General features: G+C 42.8%; 1 long non-coding RNA gene across 11 annotated transcripts in view; it reads right to left on the reverse strand.

Moving 5' to 3' along the window:
• Nucleotides 1–15,468, reverse strand: part of LOC110597157 (uncharacterized) — a 134,005-nt gene that overhangs the window by 99,781 nt on the left and 18,756 nt on the right. The gene's annotated exons all lie outside the window — the stretch shown is intronic.

Consider the following 15,468-nt stretch of genomic DNA (forward strand, 5'->3'; position numbering starts at 1 on the left):
TGTGGGTCCAGCTGCCACCGTCTGATTTGATATGGGTGAAACATGGCCCCTGGGGTTGGCTGAGCTGCAGCTACATGTTAGAAAAGAGAGTCCCAGGTGTGCAGGGAGGTCAGGCTGCAGCTCAGGACACCTTTACACCAAATTTGCCCTGCCCAGGGGCAGCCGCCAGCCACACAACACTAGAAACCCAGGTCTGGCTTCTGCCCTGAGTCCCACTTTCTCATTTCTGCCCAAGTCCATGGTGGGTCCGCCATCGGGAGACTCCCACGTGGAGACCCAGACCAGGGCGTAGTGGTGACTTCTGCCTTCCCAGACACCAAGGAAAGGTGATAAAGGGACTTATCGATACCAGACTGCACAGGACCCAGGCTTACAGTAGGCCCTGGTCCACTCCTCCACCAGTGGGTTTTAAGCCTACCAGAGAGTAGCCTCTGGCACAGGTCCACCCCTTCCAACCAGCAGACTACCACAGGAGGTCAAGCAAAGATCCATCTGCATCCCAGATCCACCCACACTGCCCCTGTGTGGGGATCAGGCTCACAGTAGGCCTGGGGCCTCCCCTCCACCAGCAGGCACTGGCCAGAGCCCAGCTTCTAGCATAGGATCACCTCTTCGAACCAGCAGACTACCACAGGAGTCAGACCCAGCCCAGATCTGTCCACACTGACTTGACTTACTCAGGACCCAGGTTCAGGGTAGGTCCAAGCTCGTGCCCCACCCCCTTCCAGCCTAAGCCTAACTGACTTCTATCTTGGGTCACTGCAGTCATCGCCATAGCCCCCCTCCCCTCACAATATCCCCCCTACCTTTTTGAAAACAAACAGGGCCTTCAAGCAGCTGTATCTCAGAGCAGGCATCCCAAAGAGTGTGAGGCCCCCCTTTCAGCCCCATCTCTGTAAGATATTGCTTCCATCTGGGGGCACCGCAACTATTATCTCTGCTATTGCCTCCACCAACCTTAAAAGCAGTAGCAAACACTGAGGGACACCAGCAGGGTCTGGAAGCCCAACATCAAGGTGAGGTACAGACAATCTGCACAGGTATTACAAGAATATAGGGAAAAAACTGTAATATCTCAGATCCATGCTGCAAGAAAGGAAGACACATAGACAACATGAAAAAAAAACAAGGGAAGAAAGTACCCCAAACAAACCAGGACACTATAATAACAGAACCCATGGGACAGTGAAGTTGATGAAATGTCAGAGGAGGAGTTCAGAAGGTTCATAATTAAAATGATCTGTGAATTAAACAATGACCTAAATGAGCAAATATAGGCAAAAATTGATCACTCCAAAAAAGAGAGTAAATACAGGTAGCAAAGCATTTACTGAGAGAGAGAGAGAGAGAGAGAGAGAGAGAGAGAGAGAGAGAGAGAGAGAGACTCTGAAAAAACTCTTTGAAATGAAGGATATAATAAAAACTCAATAGAAAGCATAACTAACAGACTAGATCACTTGGAAAAAAAAGGACGTCAGATAATGAAGACCAAGTATATAATCTGGAACATAAAGTTGATCTCACAGTGAAGAAAGTTAGAAACCATGAACAGAACACACAAGAATTATGAGAGAGCATCAAAAGACAAATCTAAGAGTTATTGGGATAGAGGAAGGCACAAGAGTTTCATACCAAGGAATGCACAATCTCTTCAATGAGAAAATATCAGAAAATTTCCCAAGCATAAAGAACAAATTGGGAAACCAAATACAAGAGGCTTACAGGACACTAAATGTACAAAATTACAACAGATCTACACCAAGGCACATTATAATGAAAATGCCTAGCATACACAAGGATAGAATCTTAAAGCTATAAGAGAGAGAAATCAAATCACATATAGAGGGAGACCAATTTGTATCTCAGTAGATTTTGTAACCCAGACTCTCAAAGCCAGGAGATCATGGAACAATATATACCAAGCCCTGAAAAAAAAGGATGCCAAACAAGAATCTTATATCCAGCAAAACAGCTTTAGATTTGATGGTAAAATAAAAACCTTCCATGATAAACAAAAGTTAAAAGAATTTACAACTAGAAAGCCTGCACTATAGAACATCCTCAGCAAAATATTCCAAGAACAGGAAATGAGAAACAATGATGAAAATCATAAGAGGGAGAGATTACACTATAGGAAAATCTAACCAGAGGAGAAACCAAGTCAAATACCAAAAATAAACAAGAATGGCTGGGAATACAAACCATGTCTCAATAATAACCCTGAATGTTAATGGCCTAAACTCACCAATCAAAAGACCTAGACTAGCAGATTGTATTTAAAAAAAAGACCCAACAATATGCTGCCTCCAAGAGACTCATCTCATAGGAAAAAAACATCCACAGACTGAAGGTGAAGGATTGGGAAAAATCATACCACTCACACGGACTGTGGAAGCAAGCAGGGGTTTCTATCCTCATATCAAATAAAATAGACTTCAAACTAAATTCAATCAAAAAGGATAAAGAAGGACACTACAGACTGCTCAAGGGAACCATACACCAACAAGACTTAATAATTATAAATATATATGCCCCAAACAATGGAGCATCCACATTCATCAAACAAACTCTTGTCAAGTTCAAGAGTCAAATAGACCACAATACAATAATTTTGGGTGACTTTAACTTAGCTCTTTCATCACTAGATAGATCTTCCAAACAAAAGCTGAACAAAGAAACTATAAAACAATAATACAATCAATAACTTAGACCAACTGACATATATAGAATATTTCATCTTTCAACGAGTGAATACACTTTCTTCTCAGCAGTACATGGATCCTTCTCTAAAATAGACCATATACAATGCCACAAGACAACTCTTAGCAAATATAAACAAGTAGAGTTACTACTTTGCATTCTATAAGATCATATTGGAATGAAATTAGAAATCAATGATAAAATAAGTCCCAGGCCAACATCATACTAAATGGAGAAAAATTGAAGGCATCCCCTCTAAAAACTGGAACAAGACAGGGATGCCCTCTCTCACCACTTCTATTTAACATAGTTCTTGAAACACTGGCCAGAGCAATTAGACATATGAAAGAAATTAAAGGGATAATTATAAGAAGAACTCAAACTGGCACTATTTGCTGCTGATATGATTCTATACCTAGAAGACCCTAAAATTTCACCAGAAAACTTCTAGAACTAGTAAATGAATTCAGCAAAGTAACAGGAAGTAAAATCAACACCCATAAATCAAAGGCATTTCTGTATAACAGTGATAAATCCTCAGAAAAGGAAAACTACCCTACCCCATTTACAATAGCCTCAAAAAATAAAATGTTTGGGAATCAACAAAAGAGGTGAAAGAATCTCATAATGAAAATTACAGAACCCTAAAGAAAGAAGTCAAAGAAGACCTTAGAAGATAGAAAGATCTACCTTGCTCTTGAATAGACAGAATTATTATTATCAAAATGACCATACTTCCAAAAGCAATATACAGATTTAATGCAATTCCATTCAAAATCCCAATGACATTTCTCATAGAAATAGAAAAGGCAATCATTAAATTCATCTGGAAAAATCAGAGACCCAGAATAGCTAAAGCAATCCTTAGCAGGAAGAGTGAAGCAGGTGGCTTCACTATACCAGACCTTAAACTATACTATAGAGTAATATAACAAAAACAGCAAGATATTGGCACCAAAACAGACTGGTAGACCAATGGTACAAAATAGAGGACACAGAGACAAACCCACAAAATTATAATTATTTTATATTAGACAAAGGTGCCAAGAACATGCATTGGAGAAAAAATAGCATCTTCAACAAATGGTGCTGGGAAAACTGGAAATCCATGTGCAGAAAAATTAAATTAAAACCCTATCTTTTAAGTGCCTGCAAGGTAGGAGAACCGGCGACCCACGGGCATGTCAGGCCCAGCAATCTGCGGAGAGACAGAGCTGACACACGCGCCTGCAGGGAACGCGGTCCTGCGACCCACCAGCGGCCTTCTGTGGGGCAGGCCCGTCCCCTCCCCCAGTGCCTGCAAGGTAGGCGGGACTGTGACCACCAGCAGATCAGGCCTAGCGGCCTGCTGAGGGACAGGCCCGTCCCCTCCCCCAGTGCCTGCAAGGTAGGTGGGACTGTGACCACCAACAGATCAGGCCTAGCGGCCTGCTGAGGGGCAGGACCGTCCCCTCCCCCAGTGTCTGCAAGGTAGGCGGGACTGTGACCACCAGCAGATCAGGCCCAGCGGCTTGTTGCGGGCTGGAGCTGGCCCCACCCCCAGTGCCTGCAAGGTAGGAGAACCGGCGACCCACGGGCAGGTCAGGCCCAGCAACCTGCGGAGAGACAGAGCTGACACACGCGCCTGCAGGGAACGCAGTCCTGCGACCCACCAGCGGCCTTCTGTGGGGCAGGCCTGTCCCCTCCCCCAGTGCCTGCAAGGTAGGCGGGACTGTGACCACCAGCAGATCAGGCCTAGCGGCCTGCTGAGGGGCAGGACTGTCCCCTCCCCCAGTGCCTGCAAGGTAGGCGGGACTGTGACCACCAGCAGATCAGGCCCAGCGGCTTGTTGCGGGCCGGAGCCGGCCCCACCCCCAGTGCCTGCAAGGTAGGCGTACCGGGGACCCATCGGGAGGTTAGGCCCAGCAACCTGCGGAGAGACAGAGGTGCCCCTCGCGCCTGCTGGTAGGCGGACCTTGGACCGGCCAGCAGAGCAGACCTAGGGCCCGCCAGCGTGGTAGACGGATCGCACCAATTGGTGGAGGATCACAGCCACCACCTGTCCTGCAAGGGAGACTTTTCAACTATACAAGAGCAATATAAATAAATAGAGGGAAAATTTCAAAAACACAACAGTTTCACCAAGCAGAAAGAAACGCCAGCAGTATGAAAAGACAAGGAAAGAAAGGACCATAGGCAATGCAGGTCAACTCAACTCTAGAAGAGGTAATAGCTGCAACAGATGGAATGTCAGACAGAGAGGTCAGGATATACATGCTTCAGATGATCTGGAGTCTCAAGGAAGACATGAGACAGCAAAATCAGACAATGAAAGATCACATTGACAAGGAACTACATAAACAAATCCAGGAAGTAAAAGATCAATTTCACAGGGAGATAGAGGAAATAAAAAACAAACAAATAGAAATCCTAGAAATGCAGGAAGCAATAAACCAACTTAAAAACTCAATTGAGAATACTACCAGCAGAGTGGATCACTTAGAAGATAGAACATCAGACAATGAAGACAGAGTATTTCAACTTGAAAAGAACATAGACAGCTCAGCAAGTCTGCTAAGAAACCATGAGCAGAACATCCAAGAAATATGGGATAATATCAAAAGACCAAACTTAAGAGTCATTGGGATACAGGAAGGCACAGAGCTCCAAACCAAAGGAATAGACAATTTATTCAGTGAAATAATACGAGAAAACTTCCCAGACTTGAAGAATGAGACAGAACCCCAAATCCTAGAAGCCTACAGGACGCCAAATGTGCAAAATCATAAGAGATCCACACCTAGACACATTATAATGAAGATGTCCAACATACAGAATAAGGAGAGAATTTTAAAAGCTACAAGAGAAAGGAAGCAAATTACATTTAGGGGTAAGCCAATCAGGATAACAGCTGATCTCTCAACACAGACTCTAAAAGCTAGAAGATCCTGGAATAACATATTTCAAATGCTAAAAGAAAATGGGTTCCAACCAAGAATCGTGTATCCGGCAAAATTAAGCTTCAGGATGGAAGATGAAATTAAAACATTCCATGATAAACAAAAGTTAAAAGAATTTGCAGCTAGAAAACCATCTCTTCAAAAAATCCTTGGCAAAACACTACAGGAAGAGGAAATGGAAAACAACAATGAAAACCAACAGTGGGAGGTAGGACAGTAAAGGGGGGAAAATAATCAAAGAGGAAAACAAATCAGGTTTAGCAGCATTAATAAACAAATATGGCTGGAAGAACAAACCATATCTCAATAATAACCCTAAATGTTAATGGCTTAAACTCACCAATTAAGAGACACAGGCTAGTTGAATGGATCACAAAACAAGACCCAACAATATGCTGCCTACAGGAGACGCATTTGATAGGAAAGGATATACACAGACTGAAGGTGAAAGGTTGGGAAAAATCATATCACTCATATGGACTGCGGAAACAAGCAGGAGTGTCCATACTCATATCAAATAAAATAGATTTCAAACCAAAGTTAATCAAAAGGGATAAAGAAGGACACTACATACTGCTCAAGGGAACCATACATTAACAAGACATAACAATCATAAATATATATGTCCCAAACAACGGTGCTGCTGTGTTCATCAAGCAAACTCTTCTCAAGTTCAAGAGTCTAATAGACCACCATACAATAATCATGGGAGACTTCAACACACCTCTCTCACCAACAAAAGTTGAAAAAGTTGAATAAGGAAACTATAAAACTCAATAACACAATTAACAACCTAGACTTAATTGACATATATAGAATATACCACCCAACATCAAGCAGCTACACTTTTTTCTCAGCAGCACATGGATCCTTCTCAAAAATAGATCATATATTATGTCACAGGGCAACTCTTAGACAATATAAAGGAGCGGAGATAATACCATGCATCTTATCTGATCATAATGGAATTAAACTAAAAATCAACGATAAAAGAAGCAAGGAAAAATCATGCATCACTTGGAGAATGAACAATAGGTTACTGAATGATCAATGGGTTTTAGAAGACATCAAGGAGGAAATTAAAAAATTCTTAGAGTTTAATGAAAACACAGACACAACATATCGGAATCTATGGGACACATTGAAAGCAGTTCTAAGAGGAAAATTCATTGCTTGGAGTTCATTCCTTAAAAAAAGAAAAAACCAACAAATAAATGATCTCATACTTCATCTCAAAATCCTAGAAAAAGAAGAGCAAAACAACAGCAAAAGAAGTAGAAGGCAAGAAATAATTAAAATCAGAGCTGAAATTAATGAAATCGAAACAAAAGAAACAATTGAAAAAATTGACAAAACGAAAAGTTGGTTCTTTGAAAAGATAAATAAAATTGACAGACCCTTAGCCATGCTAGTGAAGAGAAGAAGAGAGAGAACTCAAATTACTAGCATAAGGGATGAAAAAGGCAAGATCACGACAGACACTTCAGAAATACAGAAGATAATCAGAAATTATTTTGAATCCTTATACTCTAATAAAATAGAAGATAGTGAAGGCATCGATAAATTTCTTAAGTCATATAATCTGCCCAGATTGAGTCAGGAGGATATAGACAACCTAAACAGACCACTAACAATAGAGGAAATAGAAGAAACCATCAAAAGATTACCAACTAAGAAAAGCCCAGGACCAGACGGGTATACAGCAGAGTTTTACAAAACCTTTAAAGAGGAACTAACACCAATACTTTTCAAGCTATTTCAGGAAATAGAAAAAGAGGGAGAACTTCCAAATTCATTCTACAAGGCCAACATCACCCTGATTCCGAAACCAGACAAAGACACTTCAAAGAAAGAAAACTACAGACCAATATCTCTAATGAACCTAGATGCAAAAATCCTCAATAAAATTCTGGCAAATCGGATACAAAAACATATCAAAAAAATTGTGCACCATGATCAAGTAGGATTCATCCCTGGTATGCAAGGCTGGTTCAATATATGGAAATCAATAAATGTTATTCACCACATCAATAGACTTAAAAATAAGAACCATATGATCATCTCGATAGATGCGGAAAAAGCATTCGACAAAGTACAGCATCCCTTTATGTTCAAAACTCTCGAAAAACTAGGGATAACAGGAACATACCTCAACATTGTAAAAGCAATTTATGCTAAGCCTCAGGCTAGCATCATTCTGAATGGAGAAAAATTGAAGGCATTCCCTCTAAAATCTGGAACAAGACAGGGATGCCCTCTCTCACCACTTCTGTTCAACATAGTTCTCGAAACACTGGCCAGAGCAATTAGACAGACGAAAGAAATTAAAGGCATAAAAATAGGAAAAGAAGAACTTAAATTATCACTATTTGCAGATGACATGATTCTATACCTAGCAGACCCAATAGGGTCTACAAAGAAACTGTTAGAGCTAATAAATGAATTCAGCAAAGTGGCAGGTTATAAAATCAACACGCATAAATCAAAGGCATTCCTGTATATCAGCGACAAATTCTCTGAAATGGACACGAGGACAACCACTCCGTTCACAATATCCTCAAAAAGAATAAAATACTTGGGAATCAACCTAACAAAAGAGGTGAAAGACTTATACAATGAAAACTACAGAACCCTAAAGAGAGAAATTGAAGAAGACCTTAGAAGATGGAAAAATATACCCTGTTCATGGATAGGCAGAACTAACATCATCAAAATGGCAATATTACCAAAAGTTCTCTATAGGTTTAATGCAATGCCAATCAAAATCCCAACGGCATTTTTTGTAGAAATAGAGAAAGCAATCATGAAATTCATATGGAAGAATAAAAGACCCAGAATAGCAAAAACAATACTAAGCAGGAAGTGTGAATCAGGTGGTATAGCGATTCCAGATTTCAAACTATACTACAGAGCAATAGTAACAAAAACAGCATGGTACTGGTACCAAAACAGGCGGGTGGACCAATGGTACAGAATAGAGGACACAGAAACCAACCCACAAAACTACAACTTTCTTATATTTGATAAAGGGGCTAAAAGCATGCAATGGAGGAAGGATAGCATCTTCAACAAATGGTGCTGGGAAAGCTGGAAATCCATATGCAACAAAATGAAACTGAATCCCTTTCTCTCGCCATGCACAAAAGTTAACTCAAAATGGATCAAGGAGCTTGATATCAAATCAGAGACACGGCATCTGATAGAAGAGAAAGTTGGCTACGACCTACATGCTGTGGGGTCGGGCTCCAAATTCCTCAATAGGACACCCATAGCACAAGAGTTAACATCTAGAATCAACAAATGGGACTTACTCAAACTAAAAAGTTTTTTCTCAGCAAAAGAAACAATAAGAGAGGTAAATAGGGAGCCTACATCATGGGAACAAATCTTTACTCCTCACACTTCAGATAGAGCATATAAAGAACTCAGAAAATTAGACAATAAGACAACATATAATCCCATCAACAAATGGGCCAAGGACTTGAACTGACACTTCTCAGAGGAGGACATACAATCAATCAACAAGTACATGAAAAAATGCTCACCATCTCTAGCAGTCAGAGAAATGCAAATCAAAACCACCCTAAGATACCATCTCACTCCAGTAAGATTGGCAGCCATTACGATGTCAAACAACAATAAGTGCTGGCGAGGATGTGGGGAAAAGGGTACACTTGTACATTGTTGGTGGGACTGCAAATTGGTGCAGCCAATTTGGAAAGCAGTATGGAGATTTCTTGGAAAGCTGGGAATGGAACCACCATTTGACCCAGCTATCCCCCTTCTCGGTCTATTCCCTAAAGACCTAAAAAGAGCATGCTACAGGGACACTGCTACATCGATGTTCATAGCAGCACAATTCACAATAGCAAGACTGTGGAACCAACCTAGATGCCCTTCAATAGACGAATGGATAAAAAAAATGTGGCATTTATACACAATGGAGTATTACTCTCCATTGAGAAATGACAAAATCATAGAATTTGGAGGGAAATGGATGGCATTAGACCAGATTATGCTAAGCGAAGCTAGCCAAGCCCTAAAAAACAAATGCCAAATGTCTTCTTTGATATAAGAAGAGTAATTAAGAACAGACTAGGGAAGAAGAGCACGAGAAGAAGACCATCATTAAACAGGGTTGAGAGGTGGGAGGGAAAGGGAGAGAGAAGGGAAATTGCATGGAAATGGAAAGAGACCCTCAGGGTTATACAAAATTACATACAAGAGGAAGTGAGGGGAAAGGGAAAAATAATACAAGGGGGAGGAATGAATTACAGTACGGGGGTAGAGAGAGAAGAGGGGAGGGGATGGGAGGGGAGGGGGGATAGTAGAGGATAGGAAAGGCAGCAGAATACAACAGACACTAGGATGGCAATATGTTAAGCAATGGAAGTGTAACTGATGTGATTCTGTAAGCTGTATAAGGGGCAAAATGGGAGTGCATAACCCACTTGAATCAAAATGTGAAATATGATATATCAAGAACTATGTAATGGAGGGGTAAGACAAGATAATACAAATGGAAGAAATGATTTACAGTAGAAGGGGTAGAGAGAGAAAAGGGGAGGGGAGGAGAGGGGGGATAGTAGAGAATAGGACTAACAGCAGAATACATCAGACACTAGAAAGGCAATATGTCAATCAATGGAAGGGTAACTGATGTGATACAGCAATCTGTATACGGGGTAAAGTTGGGAGTTCATAACCCGCTTGAATCAAACTGTGAAATATGATGTATTAAGAACTGTGTAAGGTTTTGAACGACCAACAATAAAAAATAAATAAATAAATAAATAAAAAATGTGAAAAGATGTTTAACCTTTAAAAAAAAAACCCTATCTTTCAATCATGCACAAAATTCAAAATGGATCAAGGACTTAGGAATAAAACCAGAGACCCTGTGTCTAATAGAAGAAAAAGTAGGCCCTAATCTCCATCATGTGGGATCAGGCCCCAACTTCCTTAATAAGCTCCTTTGATGCAAGAATTAAAATCAAGAATTAGTAAATGGGATGGACTCAAACTAAAAAGTTTCTTCTCAGGATAAGAAACAATCTGCGAGGTAAACAGAGAGTCTACATCTTGGGAGCAAATTTTTACTCCTCATACATCAGATAGAGCACTAATCTCTAGGATATATAAAAAACTCAAAAAGTTAACCACCAAAAAACTAAATAACCCAATCAATAAATTGACCAAGGACCTGAACAGACACTTCTCAGAAGATGATATACAATCTATCAACAAATATATGAAAAAATGTTCATCATTGCTAGCAATTAGAGAAATGCAAATCAAAACTACTCTAAGATTTCATCTCAGTCAGAATGGCAGCTATTATGAATACAAACAACAATAAGTGTTGGAGAGGATGTGGAGAAAAAGGCACACTCATACATTGCTGGTGGGACTACAAACTAGTGCAGCCAATATAGAAAGCAGTATGGAGATTTCTTGGAAAACTGGGAATGGAGCCACCATTTGACCCAGCTATCCCTCTCCTTGGTCTATACCCAAAGGACTTTAAAACAGCATACTACAGGGACACGGCCACATCAATGTTTATAGCAGCACAATTCTCAAAACTAAACTGTGGAGCCAACCTAGATGCCCTTTAGTGGATGAATAAATTTTAAAAAATGTAGCATATATACACAATGGAATATTACTCAGCAATAAAAGAGAATAAAATCATGGCATTTGCAGGTAAATGGATGGAGCTAGAGAAGATAATGCTAAGTGAAGTTTGCCAATACCCAAAAACCAAATGCCAAATGTTTTCCTTGATACAAGGAGGCTGATTCATATGGGGTTGGGAGGGGGAGCATGGGAGGAACAGATGAGTTCTAGATAGGGAAGAGGAGTGGAGGAGAAGGGAGGGGGCAGGGGGTTATTAATGATGGTGGAACGGTGATGATCATTATTATCCAAAGTATAGGTATGAAGACACGAATTGGTGTGAATATACTATGTATACAACCAGAGATATGAAAAATTGTGCTCTATACGTGTGGTAAGAATTATAATGCATTCCACTGTCATGTGTAAACAAAAACAATAAACTAAAAAAAAATAAAATAGGGTATGAATCCACAGCACAGAGAACGGGGACACATGGGCCGTCAGGAAAACTGAAGACGCACTCAGGTTAGAAGACTTGCTGTAGCGGGGTGAGGAAACCCGTGCAAGCCAAAGGGGTCGCCTCTACCAATGGTCAGGCCTGTCAGGACTCCAGAGGGCCTTCATGACTCCACAGCAGGGCCTGCGATGGAGAGGCGAGGCCGGCTCTGGAAGGGAGGCCGCAGGCCCTGCCCCTGGGGCCCGCAGGTGGAGTCAAGCTCTGGGCCTCTCTCCAACACGGGAGTCTGGAGGGCTGCTCCCCGAGAAGTGGGAGAAGCCCAGGGCTCCAGGCATGAGATGCAGCCCAACACCAGGTCTCCTAAAGGGAGGGCAGGCTGCCTGGGCTGCCCATACATACCCTGCGTTTTCACTGCAGGATCAAAGCTTTGGAAAAGAAAATACCAGCTGGAGTTACCAGGCCAGGGGCTCTAGGAGTCAGGAAGTCCATCTCCCAACATGCCACCAGCACTCCGCCCCACGTGCATCTTGCTGAGCCCGCCTCTGGCTCAGGGTGCAACCCCCGCAGTCACGCTGCCCACCTCTTCGCTACCTCCTGGACAATACAGCTCTGCAGTGGGCAGAGGGCTTCGTGGGCTGCTCCAGCAGAAACCCGGCCTCCTGCCTCCTAGGGGGCGGCGCTGCCCTGAGGGCAGGATACAGGGCCTGAGGTTCCACCAGCTCCTGACGCTGCTGAAAGGAGTGGCCAGTGGAGGGGACAGCCCACAGGCTAGACATCAGAGGAGTCCTTACAAAGAGCCAGGAGTTCAGGAGCCCATCATGTAGAGGTCTCTGAGCCCGACCTTGAGGCTCAGAAAAGGAGAAATGAAATCGCAGAGGCAACCCTGGAGCTCATGGAGGGGAAGGGGAAGGAGTGTGCTGCCCTGAGACCCCAAGGCCTGGTCGGAGGCCCAGAAGGCAGCAACGTGCTAGGTTTCCACCCACAGATCCCTGCTGGGCCACTGCCACTGTCCAGAGCTGGTCTCTGTGACTGCTGTGGGCTCAGCTCCGCCTCCTGCAGCAGGACCCTGAGATCTTGCTTCCACCTATAATCTAGATAGTGGTGGAGATGCTTAACCTGGGGCAAGAGGCTCAGCCAGGAGGCTGGCCCCAGGGCAGCAGGAGAGAACCGAGCTCCCTGCACAGCGGGAGACGCAGCAAAACAGCCTGCTGTGCACCCGAGAGTGACTTCAAGGAACTCAAGTCTCCAGACACAAAGTAATGACAGGAGGTGGAATCATCCACACTCTGATGTGGGCACATAGTGCAGTGTCCTGCATAGACAGGTACAGTTGGAAGAATAAATAAATAAAAAGGAAGAGCAAAGTACACAGAGGAGACAGCTGAGGAGAAGAAGGAGGGGAACAGAGGAGACAGTCCAAACCTAAAACCATAATTTATGTCCTTAGATATTTAAGGTCACTGTGTCTATAAAGAGTAAAATGATATGAAAAGGGCCAATTAGAGAATGAAGAGCTCTTGAGGCATAAAATGAAAATGAAAGTACATGTTCAAGAGACTCATTAGAGAATTACAGAAATGTTTCTCTAAACGTAGGACCCCAGTGGAGTGGTGCCCAGCTGCACAGAGAAAAAAGGAATGATGGGGGCTGGGGACATAGCTCAGTTGGTAGAGTGCTTGCCTTGCATGCACAAGGCCCTGGGTTCAATCCCCAGCACCACTAAAAAAAAAAAAAAAAAAAAAAAAAAAGGAATGATGGTGGCCAGCACCCTGCCCTAACCCTCACAGTGCTCTGAGGCACACCATTTCCTCTTCATAATAGATGAGGTCATTGACAAACACCTGTTCAAAGCAATCCTCACTACTGGGATCCTAGGCCAGCAGCCTGTCGGGGATCCAACAACAAGGTCCAGACACTCGCCCCAGTAATCAAGCAGAAAAGGTCATGGGAAACCCAGAAAGAACTCCATTTAATAGGCTGTGCTGGGAGGGGCATGCTGGAAGACAGCACCTCAGCACCTACAGGTGCTATAGGTAGAAATGGAGGAAGAATCTGGGCAGGGCAAGAGGCCTGCCAAATTAAGCCTCCTGGTCTCATTGGCCTGGTGGATAATTATCCCAGTTCCTGTTCTGAGAAGCGCTCCAGAGAAGGGAAAGACAATTTCCACTTGCTGCTCAGGAGTAGGACAAGGCTGAGAACTGCCAGGCACCACCCTAGGGGCCTGATGCTCTCACAGCTGCCTGTGGGATGACCCTGCAGGTCTTGCCTCAGTCTTGAAGCAGAATGAGAAAAGTCAGGAGAGTGTAGGTCTAATGAACCTGGCATTACAAGCTTCTGATGAGTGCTCCTTAATGATTAGCAGTTCTGCAAAGCAAGCTAAGGTGATGGAGGAGACAGACTCAACTTGGAAACCGAGATGCCCAGCCTCGTCCTGCTTCCAATCACCTGTCAGGCATCTGTGGGCCTGAGGGTCAGTACCTTGAGCACATGCAGCTTCTTTAAGCCCCTGTCATGCCACTGAATGGCAGATTTGAGCCCAGCTCTGTGCTCTTAGCCCTTGTTCTGTGTGACAGCGTTACGCAGCAATTTGGCTTCACTCAGAGTGAGCCAAGTACCTTATTTCCATCTTCCAAAGTGCTGTGTTAGATTAGTTTGACTGGCCCTGCTCCCTACAGAGTGACCTCCCACTGTCCTGATATTTCTCAGTGCCATTGTCACACATATGCAACCCCCCAGCCTCTTCTGAAGAAACTATCTGCACCTGTGATGAGGATCCAGGACAAGTACACCCATCACAAATTCCTATTCCACCTGTCCACGATCTCTCACCAATAACACTGTGATTAACAACCAAACATAAAAACATACATATACTGTGACTATCACCAGTACTATTTGACATTTACACGTATGGGCCAAAAAACCATGGAGCTGGATGTATATTCTCAGATCATCCTCATAACAATTCAGAGAAGTTCAAATTTGATTATCTGCTAAACTGAAGCACAGAGAAGTTAGATACTTTCTCAAGTTCACGGAAGTGCAGAGCTGAGACTCACACCCAAGCAGCAAATTCCAAAGCCTGCGTTTTTTCCCCGTCATACAATCCTGCCTGCAAAGCTGCAGTAAATCATACCTTATAACATGGATGTTGCAGATACCATCCCAAATAAGTGCTTTGCAATGCTGATAGCTTCCTAATGTATAAGACATGAAGATCACATGCCAAGCGAATGCTTAAGTGATGGCCTGAAATGCAGTATCTTTTTTTGTGTGTGTATGTGGTGCTGAGAATTGAACCGGGGCCTTGTACATGCAAGGCAAGCACTATACCAACTGAGCCATATCCCCAGCCCCAAAATGCAGTATCTCTGACAAGACAGTACTGCCTTCACAAGTTTGGATTTTCCTTGAAGAGAAGAATGCATATAGATTGGGGATGTGAAAAAGGAAAGAAACTTCCAAAGTAATGCCACAAAAAAGTCAAGGAAAAGAAGCAATTTAGTTTGAATTTCAGGGACCCACAACCCAAATTATATGGGGACAATTTAATTATTGTAATTCCATATAAATTGAAAGGTTATATTTTCCTTAATTAAAAGAAAAGTAGGGTGAAGAGACTTGTCACATTTATGTGCACTGTGTAATTGTAGTCTAGGGACAAAGACACCCATAGGGATGAACATTCTGATGTCATACTCCTTCCAGATGGGACCACTGGTCCACACCATGATGCAAGCTCTCCTATTT

The sequence above is a fragment of the Ictidomys tridecemlineatus genome, chromosome 1, assembly GCF_052094955.1.
Source record: "Ictidomys tridecemlineatus isolate mIctTri1 chromosome 1, mIctTri1.hap1, whole genome shotgun sequence".
In the NCBI taxonomy this organism is placed as follows: domain Eukaryota; kingdom Metazoa; phylum Chordata; class Mammalia; order Rodentia; family Sciuridae; genus Ictidomys; species Ictidomys tridecemlineatus.